Genomic DNA, 12,052 nt, shown 5'->3' with positions numbered 1-12,052 from the left:
CCAATCACAAATTTGTTTATGTAAAGGAAAGAAAGAAATAATTTTGAATTTTTTTAATTTTTAACGTGATAACGTTTTTAAAATCGTTTTAGTCGGGTGACATGTTCATAAACTTGTGTCACACCAAAACCTCACGAGCGCGATCGCAGGTTATAACGAGAGAGAGACGGACCGATCTCCTGTTTCATCTCGAGCGCTGCCACTGCATTATGTTATCACGTAAACATCTCGATCGTAAACCTACTTTACGAACAACCAATTTTTTTGATATCAAATAATTCAAAAATCCGCGCCCAATGAACGATGCGGGAGGCCGCCCGCGCGTGCGCACTTTGTTTTCTGAAAAAACTCTACCAATACTGCCGTCCTTTAACTAAAAAGCCGTTAACCCTCAAATGGTCAATTTTCAGTTTTAAATGTAGGGTGATAGAGTTCAGAATTCTCTATCTTTCTGTCTAAGAATCATTTCTCTAGCATTAATAGTTATAAATATATGAAAATATTGTAAGCCGTTAAGTAACACAATTTTCAGCGATTCCATAACTTGAAAGCGTCTAACCAACACTACTTCGCTAAATTTCCTTTAAAGTACCTTAACCGTCTGATTTAATAATTATTTTTAAGCTTTTTACTTGACTAAAAGTACGTTATCAGATTATACTTGACTATAGGGACGCAAAAGGACTATAACTGCTTTATGATATGCTTTCATATAACGATTCCAATGGAAATCCTTACCTTATTTGCAGTTACTCGCCCTTAACGCTTTTTTAGTTAAGTAATTTTATTTAGGAAAAATTCTAATAACACTTTTTTGCTTAGCTACAAAGCAGCTAACCCTCATTTTTTAGCTAAAAGGCAGTTATCCGATTCTGGTGATGCATCAGTTTTGGGGATGAGAGTGATGATGAAATAATGTCGCTCCCAAGCAGAGTACCGATTGTTTTTGATTTTCTTTTACAAGACGTATTGTTTCTGATCAGGTTTACTAAGTTTTAAACAATCTAGCAGCTAAATTACGGAAAATATAACAAGTCAAAGTTACGAAAATTTGGTAGGTAATGGTTACGACAGTGCGAACTTTCAATCGTACTTCTCTGTTTAGACTCTGATTTGTCTCTGTAACCGAGAAAGAGAAGAAAGACAGTCTGTACTATTTAATTTTTAAAACTATTTATTAATTATGTAATTTACCCCTTGGGTCCACCCATTAGTAATCAACTGTCAAGCAATGTACTAGAGATGGTGATACAAAAATTGTTAGGAGTACACTACCTTTGACCCGCTGACGGGGAGTCCATTTTGCAACTATTGCTATTTTTTCTTATCTTTATATGTATTAGATTATTAAGATTTGTATTTTTTACATTGTAGCAAATAAAAAGTTTTCTACCTCCTGCTATTTTCCACATATTCTGGTATATTATATTTTCTGAATGTGGATGAAAGAGTCTTCTAATCATTTGATAAGCGGTTCTACATTATTTATTAAGAGCATCCCACATGTAAGAGCTTGAAGCCCTATTGAAACCAGGGTGTATTTTTTCAAAATCCTTGTGCACAAGTCTTAATTTTTTTTTCAGGAAACGATTTAGGTTTACATTGTTAGTGGTTCTACATATACTCACATATCCGTGACTCGTATGATGGCTTCGCAGAAGAATATTTATAAAATAACGTTAAAATTGCAATTCTAAATGAATATACGGTTCCAAAAAAGAAAAGCGAGAAGATTTATCTCAATCTTAACCCATTAATGAGCCACTGTAATGAAATAAACGTGAACATGACGAGAAATAAAGGTTAATTTTATCGAAAACTTAAAAGAGTCATTTAGTAAAAGAGTTTAAAATACTTGTTACTCACAATAAGACGCTAAAACCATTAATTTAGATAGTGTTTAAATCCTTAATACTTAAACCTAAAAGCTTTTGATCCTTTTCCTTTCCATTGGTTGACCTAGAGGATGTAATTCCCGAGAGCAAAGCCTCAGACAGCAGCAAATTTTTAACATTAGTAAGATTAAAATTTAGTACAACTATATAGAATCATAGTACAAAAACATCCAAAAGCCCTTAAACGCTGATTATAAAGTTTTTGAAATTTAAATTAAAACGACAGTCATAGCTTAAAAGTAGTTATAGTAGCTTAACGACGTTTTAGGTAAGCATTTTATTACTAAATAAAAAAAAAAATCACAAAATGAAAATAAAAATACTAAATTACTTAGCTAAAAAGTCGCTATGGTATGTGAACGGCCGTCTTGTCCAGTAAATAGTTAAAATTTTCAGATTATATGCTGAACTAAACGAGAAAAAGTGAATTTAAAAATAAATTATAACAGTTTCTGGGTAAAAACTAATATTTATATATAATTAAATGTCGATCGATGTATCTCACAATAATTATTGTAAGTGTCATAATTTTTAAGAAATAACGATTTCCGTGTTTTTTGCCATTTACTCGAAACTCACTTCGTGGGCTTAACGGCTTTCTAGTTAAAGGACGGCAGAATAGTAAACTTTTATTAGGTACTGATTGTACCTATGTGTATTACTTAAAGTTTAACTGACTTCGTAAAATAATAATACTAAAATAAATGGTTTTGTTGTTTTTTGATTTGGCATTTTTATTTAAAAGAATACGATTAACAGTTGTCTCTGTTAAATGTTGGTAACTTTTTATGCATAATTCACTATTTATTTTTCTACCAAGCCATCGATATCGGTATCGGTATCGGTATCGCCGATACATTACTACAAATATCGGTATCGGTATCGTATCGGCAAAATCATGTATCGTTACATCCCTAGTAAAAACCACACATCACAGAAATGGTAAAAACATTTCCCATATTAGCTAATTGCATAAATGCATATAGCGCTTGTGCGTAAAACACGTAAAATGGTATTTTTAAACACGTCAAATTGCACATCTATATACATTTTTGTAATTATTGGTCCTAATTACACTTTTACGGGAAATGTATGTATTTTCCTTTATTTTACACATATTCCAACAGCTGTTAATAAACATTATTTTATATTAATTTTATTTTAATCTACTGAGCGTTTTCAAAAAAAAGTGTACCCCTCACTTTCGGCCTGTCCCCTGTGTTTCAAGTCGAATAACAAGTAAAATTTATATGATGGCTAATTATTTTAATGCTTGAAAAGTATTAAATACATCATAATTTGATAAATGCAAACAATTAATTCACGGAAACATTGCGTACTATTTTTTAAATAATCATTTTTAAAACTAAAGTGTCAGTTTTTGGCGTGTCCCCATCCAAGTTCTTCGATGTTAAAGAAGCGATTCTAAAAAGTTTTATACCAAGGTACCATAAGTTTTAGTGTCGTCTAAAAGTACATTTATTTGCGAATCGTCGCATGTAGTTCATAATTAAGGCCTTATAATCGTTTAAAAGCAATTTGATTTCCAAAAATATCTTAAAAAGTGGTACCGACCGGACATGTCGGGTTTATCACGGCTAATAATGCCACTTACAAATTTTAGATTACTATTTGAATTTTATAAATGGCAAAATTATCGTTCACTTTCACCGTCCGCCAATTTAAAAAAGCTTATTTTCAAATACAGTTCGAGTAAAACAGACGTGTTTTGTGAGTGCAACGGCCGTTGCAATTTCTACTGTCTGGTTTGAGACATATTATTACTTGATACAGGTAAGTAAACATCGCTTAAATACTTTCAGAAGATGAGCAATATATTCATTAACCGTTATTTACATTTGATAATCAGTGAAGGCACATTTTTTCGTCAGAATATAATTTTGACTAAAAACTGAAAAGAAAACGTCACGTCAGTTTTACAACATTTTGCTTCGTGACCTATAGGCTGACAAGAAAAGTCGCAAAACTGCAGCATAAAGCCAAGTCTAGATTGTCATTGTAATATTCTTCATAATTTTTATAATTTTTTCATATTTTTAGGTTTCACTAATCTCGGGACCAAAAAGGACATGTATAATTTGCAAAAAATGGTATTGCAATGAATGCGTTGGTCAGCAGGTATACCCTGAATACATAATATGTGATACATGTATGGAAAGTTAAAAGGTGTAGGTAGTGTAACTCTGAGTTTTACCCTAAAATTGATACTGTGTCAAACTGTGTGTTGGTGTATTTTTTTTATGAGACTAAAATAAAATTTTTGTAAACGTATTCTCGGTTTTATTTTAACCATGTTAATTGGATTCAATATAAACCTAGCCTTATAAAAAATGGTCTATCGGTTTTGCGACAGTCCCCCGTTTTGCGACAAGAAAAATTTTAGTTTTTACATTTTTTTATTATAAGGGACACAAATAATTTGATTTCAATATTGAAAATGGTTTAACTGTTCCGAAATAAAATAATCACTTTGCCGATTTTAATCGAAATGTATTAAGTATCGTAAAAGTAACGGCTACTTTGGCATCAGCTGTGGCAAAACAGAACTTAAAGCTAGTTTAATAGGAATTTTAATTATTTGTCGACTTCAATTTTCTATTTTTTAAATAATGTATGTTATAATCTTCGTAACACAATCAAAATATTTTGCGTCTTTCTTCGTAGTTAATAGTTATATGAGCATTGATGACTGTCGCAAAACTGACACTTTTTTTCACAGTCCCAATTTATTTTGATGATTTCTCGTAAAACAAATTAATCTGCAAGCAATTAAATATAATTTCACTTACTATGATGTATATTTAAAATTTCTAAATCAAAATTTTATTAAAAATGCAACATTTAAAATTTATCCATAAATTCAGCCATGGTACACTTTTTTTTGAAAACGCTCTACTACAGATGACGCTATTGCGTATAGCGCCATCTGTAGTTCAAAAATAAAAATATAATAGTTGCGTAAAGCATTATGTAATACAGTAAGATAATAATAGATGGCGCTGTTTTAAATCTACTATATTTTTATGGAAAATAATTTAGATCTGTATTAATTAGCGTGTATAAGTTATTTTTAAATTAATTAGGAGCGATTTTTTAATCCTTGGTTAAAACTTATCCGTTTAATAAAATATTAACTACACTATACTTAATATAAAAATATCACTTTTAATGGTATCCTGGATCCATTTACCATTTTTGAAATGGTTTTTTTTAATACGTTATTGGTTGAATAAATTTTAACCAAGGATTGAAAAAATATCACCTAAGTTGAAAATTTTGTAAGTAATGTGATTTTTAAGATTAACATACCTAGATGTCGCTAGATTATAACTTTATATTGTAAAATAAAACTTAGTTTTAAGGAGCATAAAATACAATTCATTTTCACATTATTTATGTTAATATAAAAATGTATATTAATTATTAACTATATTAATTACAATCAAGGGCGGATCCAGCTTTAGTGCCAGGGGGGGGTCACATAGACGTGGTCAATTTTCAAAAGCTATATTTTGGTAATTTAATTGATACGTAGATTTAAAAAAATGGTCAAGTGCGAGTCGGATTGGCGAACCAAGAGTTCCGTACAAACATTTTTATATGTTTTAATAAGGTTTTAATATTAAATTTATGCTTTTTTCGATTTTTCCTTTATCTGTGCTATAAGACGTAAGTTTCTATTAAATAAAGATTAAATATCAAGATTCTGTGTTCACGGGAAGTACCCTGTAGGTTTTGATTCCTGGCAATACTTGCGAATATTGATATTAAGCATGAAATGTATGTTTTAGCAATTTTTCCTCCATCTTTGCTGACATTGATTTTAACCAAATTTCAGAACTCTGTATTCACAGGAAGTAGTACAATACCTATAGATTTAGATTCCCTTGCGATAATGTCGAAATTTGCGATAATTTACGGCATAAATGGCTGTATCTTTTGATTGCGTTGTCTTATAAGTTTGATTTTTTCACAGCTATATGGAACCGTAGATTTGAGTATTCGATATGAATTTCAGATTGATACCTCCACGCGTTCCTGAGAAAAAGGGTCTTCACAGGCAGACAAACTTGAAAAATATATATTTTTTGCAATTATTCCTGTATCTGTACTATAAGATGTTGCTTTGTACCGAATTTCAAGATTCTGAGTTTACGGAAAGTACCCTGTAGGTTTTGAGTTTTGATTCCCTTGCGAATGTCGAATTTTAGGAAATTTTCCGGCATTTACGGTTGTATCTTCTGATTCGTTGACATAGAAATTTGATTTTATTATAGCGTAAAGGTATTTTAGACTTGAGTTTTAGGTATGAATATCAAGTTAATACATGTCAGCGTTCATGAGTAACAGGGTTGTAAGTTAAAATTTTTTTAAATATTTTTTTATATTATAATCTAAGGAAAAATTCATGCTTTTCGCAATTAATAAACAAAGTCGTTGTCTCTGTGCCTATGTCCCTATGTATGATTAAATCTTTAAAACTACGCAAGGAATTTCGATGCAGTTTTTTTAAAGAGAGAGTGATTCAAGAGGAATAGTATATAATTTGTAAGGTTTTAGAGAAAGCGGGCGAAGCCGCGGGTGGTAAGCTAGTCTGCGTTATAAGACGTTTGATTGTACTAAATTTCATGACTCTGTGTACTCGGGAACTACCCTGTAGGTTTTTATTTCTTAGGGAGTGTCGGAAAATTTCAGCAATTACAGCTGCATCTTTTGATTGCGTTCGCTAAAACGTTTGAATTTTAGAAGAGACCGTAGGATTTCGACATTAGCAAAGGAATCAATAAGTGCAGGGAGCACCCTGTCCCGTAAACACAGTCTTGAAATTGAGTAAAAAGTATCGTGTTATAGCACAGATGTAGTAATAACTGCGAAAACCATAATTATTTAATTAAATTAAATTAAAATATATTTTTAAATAATTTTAAACTAACAATCTCTTTACTCATGAACGTCTACATGTATTTAATTGATATTCACATCAGAACTCAGGTCTATAATAACTTAAATCTGTTATTTAATTCAAATTCTATGTCAACGCAATCTGAAGAAAAAGCAATTAGAGCCGCATATTCTGTAATTCGCAACTACTTGCAAGGGAATCATCAATCAAAACTGTGATAAAAACCTACAAAGTACTTCCCGTGAACACAGTCTTGAAATTTGGTTAAAAGCAACGACTTAAGCACTTACAAGCACAGATAAGGAAAAAAATCCTTTAAAAAAATTGTAAGATACAACATAATGAAAAAATATTTTTGCTTGGAGTCCTCGGTGCGCGAGTCTGACGCGCACTTGGCCGATTTTTTGTTGTAATTTGACTGTATTTTATAGCGTTCATTTGAAAAAAAATTTTGCTATTTTATGCTTAACCACGAACTGGGATATTTCGATATTTGAGGTTTTGTGTGAAAAGTGTAACAGCAAAAGTTGTAGAAAAAAAATTAATTACATACAACTTTACCATTACACTTTATTCCGCAGTTATGGTTTTTTTTTAAATCGAAAAACCTGTTATTTGTCCTTAAATTACGTCCACAGGTCGACCCTAATAAACTTTTTCTATACTTAATTTTTGTTATATTCTCTTCCGTTACCGTTTGTAATTGATTTCATTGTTCTTTATTACTTTTATGTCTCAAAATTCAATAAAAACTTCATATTGAACAGTATTAATTTGTTAATTTAAATAAGTTAATATTAAATTAGTGGTCCACTTAGGTCGTGGACCTAGCCCAGGGGGGGGTCATGACCCCGTGACCCCCCCCCTGGATCCGCGCTTGATTACAATAAAGTTTTTACTACTGAAATTGTGTTTCATTGAAAATACTTGTTCTACTGGATACAAGATGGCGCTAAGAAAGAAAGAGAAATGTTCATTTATTCATGTTTGTGAGATCAGCAACATTTTAAAAATAATTATATTCTATATCATTGTTTTTCATATACCTACTCGTTTCTTAATTTTTGTTTTAAGTGATAAGCATAAGTTCGATCACAAACAACTAGGTAGAACAGTTAAATAACTAGATACGAATTAACTATTACATTAAATTAACAAAAGGCTAAATGCGCGTCTCTTTCATTTTTATTATAAACAAAATTCTTTAAAATACTAAATTAGTATTCATAGTCGATGTACGTACCTCGTAAGATTACCTATATACTGACAGATACTCGATTAATTTTCCTATTTTAGTCCATTGAAAAGTTACATTTGGGGTCGCGTTTTTTAGAGGACGCTATTTTATTTTTTTGATGCGTAGGGGGGGGGGGGGGGTCAGTGTGAAGCTATCACCAAGTTTGTGGGGTCGCCACCCTTGTCCCACGGCCGCCATCTTGAAAATAGCGGTTGAAATGGTTTTTACGATATATCTCTTAAACTATTTATCCGATAAAAAAAATTGTTAATATTATTTGTTGCAAATTTAATTCTCTACAACTTTGGTCCAGTAAGTTTTTGTTGTAGAACTATAAATAAAAAAGTTATAAGCGAAAATGTTCATTAATCAGAGTTATTTATATTTTTCAATAAAACTTTTTTTATCATTTTACGAAGAAATGATATCAGACCATTTTTGTAGATTGTTTTTCGAGGAACAACTTTTATTTACAACATTTTTTCATTACGTCAATCAGATAAATAGTTTAAGTGATATATCATAAAAACCATTTCAACCACTATTCTCAAGATGGCGGCCGTGGGACAAGGGTGGCGACCCCACAAACTTGGTTTTAGCTTCACACTGACCCCCCTACACATCCAAAAAATAAAATTGCGTCCTCTAAAAAACGCAAGATTAGGCCTAAAAAATGTAACATTTCAATGGACTATTTTGCTTATCTACAACTTTCGTTATTGATTCTTTTACTTATGGAAAATTTTATAGTGAAAATTGTTCATTTTATTTTAATACATTTGGCCGATCTCCTACCTGATGCTAAGCTGTGATGCGATCTATGTAGGAGCACATCTGCATAGAAAAAGCCTGATATTATATATCTATTTATATACCTACATTATACAGGGCATTGAAATATGTAGTTCAAGTTATCAGGATCTATTTCTACGCTGCTCCTCCTTAACGTTATGTAGTATAAAGTAGGTATCTAGAACTAGTATATTATTTGATATTTAATTACCATTCAAATGATTTTTATATGAGAAATTAAAAAAAAATTGAAAAAAATTCGATCGCGAGTTTGTCGAATCGTCTCGATTTTTTTCTATTCTTTAAAAAATTCTCAGTAGTATATTTTGCAAAGCAAGTAAAGTGAAGGCAAGCCCAATAATGAGTGATATAAACAAACCGTCTGTCGTCTGTCTGTACATCCTCAATAGGGGCCTAGTTAGCGCCCGCTCCAATCCGTTACGTAGACTAACTGCACACAGACTCTATTCAATAATTTTATTATAATACATATAAGATAAGGCTTGTTTCAAATAATTTTCGTGAACATTCTAACTTCAATTATAGGTTAGAGATGATATTTTAACAAGCACTAAACAGTCCGCTGCCGGGACCAGTAGGTGTAGATAGCTTATAAGGGCTCCAGAAGTGGCGCGACGAAATTTTAATACAAACTGATATAATGTTATTGTAATTTCTTTCTCTTTAATCTATTGTGGTATTCGATTTATTCCGAAATTCAAATTCGCCAAATGCAAAATTAGCGAATACAAAAAAATTCATTCTGCGTTATTGTTGATGGAGAAAATTCGTGTAAAATACATTTTTATATGTAGGTAACAGTTCCACTATAAATCAAATAGCACGAGTTACTCTGATGCAAGATAAAAAGAGAGACGCTATATTCTATGATCAATAGATACGTTAAGCCAATGCATGTAGAGCATCAAAATCTTTATATTTTACTCTACCAAAAAATGTAGAGACATTTAAGCATAGCATAATTTTAATTAAGCAAGCATATTTTCTGTCCATTTTTACTCATGTAAAAATGGAGCAAAAATGGAGTAAAAAAACCGTGTTGCTTATTTAAGCTCTACATTCTTTATTCCAAGTTATGATTATTTGTATTGGAGATATATTTGCATTCAAATCACAAATAGATTGACTTGCAGAATTATTTATTTAATAGGTAATAAGTTTTGCATAAGTTGATATAAGTGTGTAATGAATCTTATACATTGTTAATAATTGGTCCTTCGAGCAGGATATTGCCTAATATTGTAGTTGTTTAATTTTTTAAGCAGAACGGTAGTCGCTTGTTATTTTATTTATTTTTAACAAGCTGTATAAACATTTTGCCAATCTCTTTCTAATTCAAATCTTTAGAAGATCTTTATAAAAACGATTCCTCATAAATTAGGTAATATGCCTTTATCGATTCATTCGCAATATCATTCGTAATAGTAAAAAATATGTCAAGTTCATCATCAAATCTAATAGTTAGTTATTTAGTCAAGTTCTCAGTTACGTTAGAATTTAAGTAAGGGATAAATATCTTTAAAATAGCTGTTATTCTTAGTTTATATAAATATTTAAAACTAGCGGTCCGCCCCGGCTTCGCCCGTAGTACATATTTACGTTTTCTCTACATAAAAACTATCCTCGTACTTCAAGGAATATAATAAAAAAAGAATTATCGAAATCGGTTCAGCCGTTCTCGAGTTATGCGCTTACCAACACATTTTGAGATTCATTTTTATATATAAGACTAGCGGTCCGCCCCGGCTTCGCCCGTGGTACATATTTCGCAATAAAAGTTAGCCTATGTTCTTTCTCAGGGTCTAAAGATTATCTGTGCCAAATTTCATCAAAATCGGTCCAGTAATTTATGCGTGAAAACCATACATACATACAAACCTTTCCTCTATAATATTAGTATAGATATTTAGGAGTTAGGACATTGCTTTATCTTTTAGTTAGTCCATTCTCCACTGAATGTGTATATCATTTATGGGGGGACGGCGCGTACGCAGTCCCCACTACCAAAAATTACGCGTCCGAGTTATCCACATTAGGGATAATCGCAGAGGTCAACCCCGCCGCAGTGCAATGGCGGGGCCTCGCTCTGGGGGAACCGCCTTCCTGATCACGGTGTCCCCTACGCCAGGTAAGTATGATTACGCCAAGTTCCCCGGACTATTTACGTATTCGAAAAAGAATTTCTATAGCGCGATTTATATCCACGAAATAACAAGGTGCTGCCATCTCTACCAAACATGTGTAAACTGACTCTATGTCGGTGGCTCTACCAAAATAGCTTTAGAGCGCCATCTACAATAGAACGTGTTATATTGTTGCCGTTCAACTCTAGATCGACTCTACATGACTGTAATTTTATATCAAAAAAATGTAGAGATAATTTATAATATATAGAGTGTTTTTCAGTAGTTATAAAAACATATTTTCTTAAAAGTGTTTCCATAAAACAAATATTATTTATAGCGCGACTGCGTCTATGCCGCCATCAGTCTGTTGGAACTTTCTCATTATTAGCGCAAAGAGTTGTTTTATTCCATCGTCGCTTAGTTAGCTAACAATTTCCCATTTACCTCCACTCATCTATACTTAACATTGAAAAATGCTCTTTATTCCCTACTTGTAGAGTCTGAAATCTATTATTGCAAATACGCACGTAAATCAGCATATTTCAGGAGATGGATCGTGTTTAACTTTCAGACGTGTTACTTGGTAATAAAGTAGCTTTTAGTGTGAAGAGTTGTTGTTAAGCAGTCGTCGAGATAAAGGAAATAAGCGATTTAATTGGCGAACGATTATTCGTTGGATTCTGAACGATTCGCTTTTTGGAATTAGTGTGGATTTTGCTGTTGTTTTGTGGAAATTAATTACAAGACGGATTAAATACAAACAGTAAAGGCTCTATCTGTTAAAATAGTAGAATGCTTTACAATATAAATAAGTTCTCAACATATACGAATACACATGGAAATCTAGAACACAAAATTATTGCCTAGGTGCATATTAAACGATCGTTATTTTTATTTTTTTATTGGCCATAATATTCGGATAACGCAGGTCCACAACAACAAATGGTTGTTAGTAGAATACAAACTTAACATTAATGTTAGTAATCAAATTAAAATAAATTATAAGGAGTTATGATACAAAACATAATAAGTAGGTACCTAAGTTTAAAAAGTATAA

At 31.6% G+C, this 12,052-nt stretch overlaps 1 long non-coding RNA gene and 1 other non-coding gene across 2 annotated transcripts; one reads left to right on the top strand and one right to left on the bottom strand.

The window, feature by feature from the left end:
- Positions 1-3,546: 3,546 nt before the first annotated feature.
- Positions 3,547-4,187, top strand: LOC149898452 (uncharacterized). Its single transcript, XR_016458036.1, has 2 exons — positions 3,547-3,689; positions 3,957-4,187. It is a non-coding gene; the product is annotated as an uncharacterized LOC149898452 (long non-coding RNA).
- Positions 4,188-10,843: 6,656 nt separating this feature from the next.
- LOC149898451 (U1 spliceosomal RNA) lies at positions 10,844-11,005 on the bottom strand. Its single transcript, XR_016458051.1, has one exon. It is a non-coding gene; the product is annotated as a U1 spliceosomal RNA (small nuclear RNA).
- Between the last annotated feature and the right edge of the window lie 1,047 nt (positions 11,006-12,052).

Source organism: Colias eurytheme, chromosome 22 (genome assembly GCF_061535395.1).
Source record: "Colias eurytheme isolate Ceu_HAF_F1 chromosome 22, ilColEury1 Martin Lab GWU primary, whole genome shotgun sequence".
Classification (NCBI taxonomy): Eukaryota; Metazoa; Arthropoda; class Insecta; order Lepidoptera; family Pieridae; genus Colias; species Colias eurytheme.
Note: the sequence above shows the minus strand (reverse complement) of the source record. Positions and strands in the feature narration are given on the sequence as shown.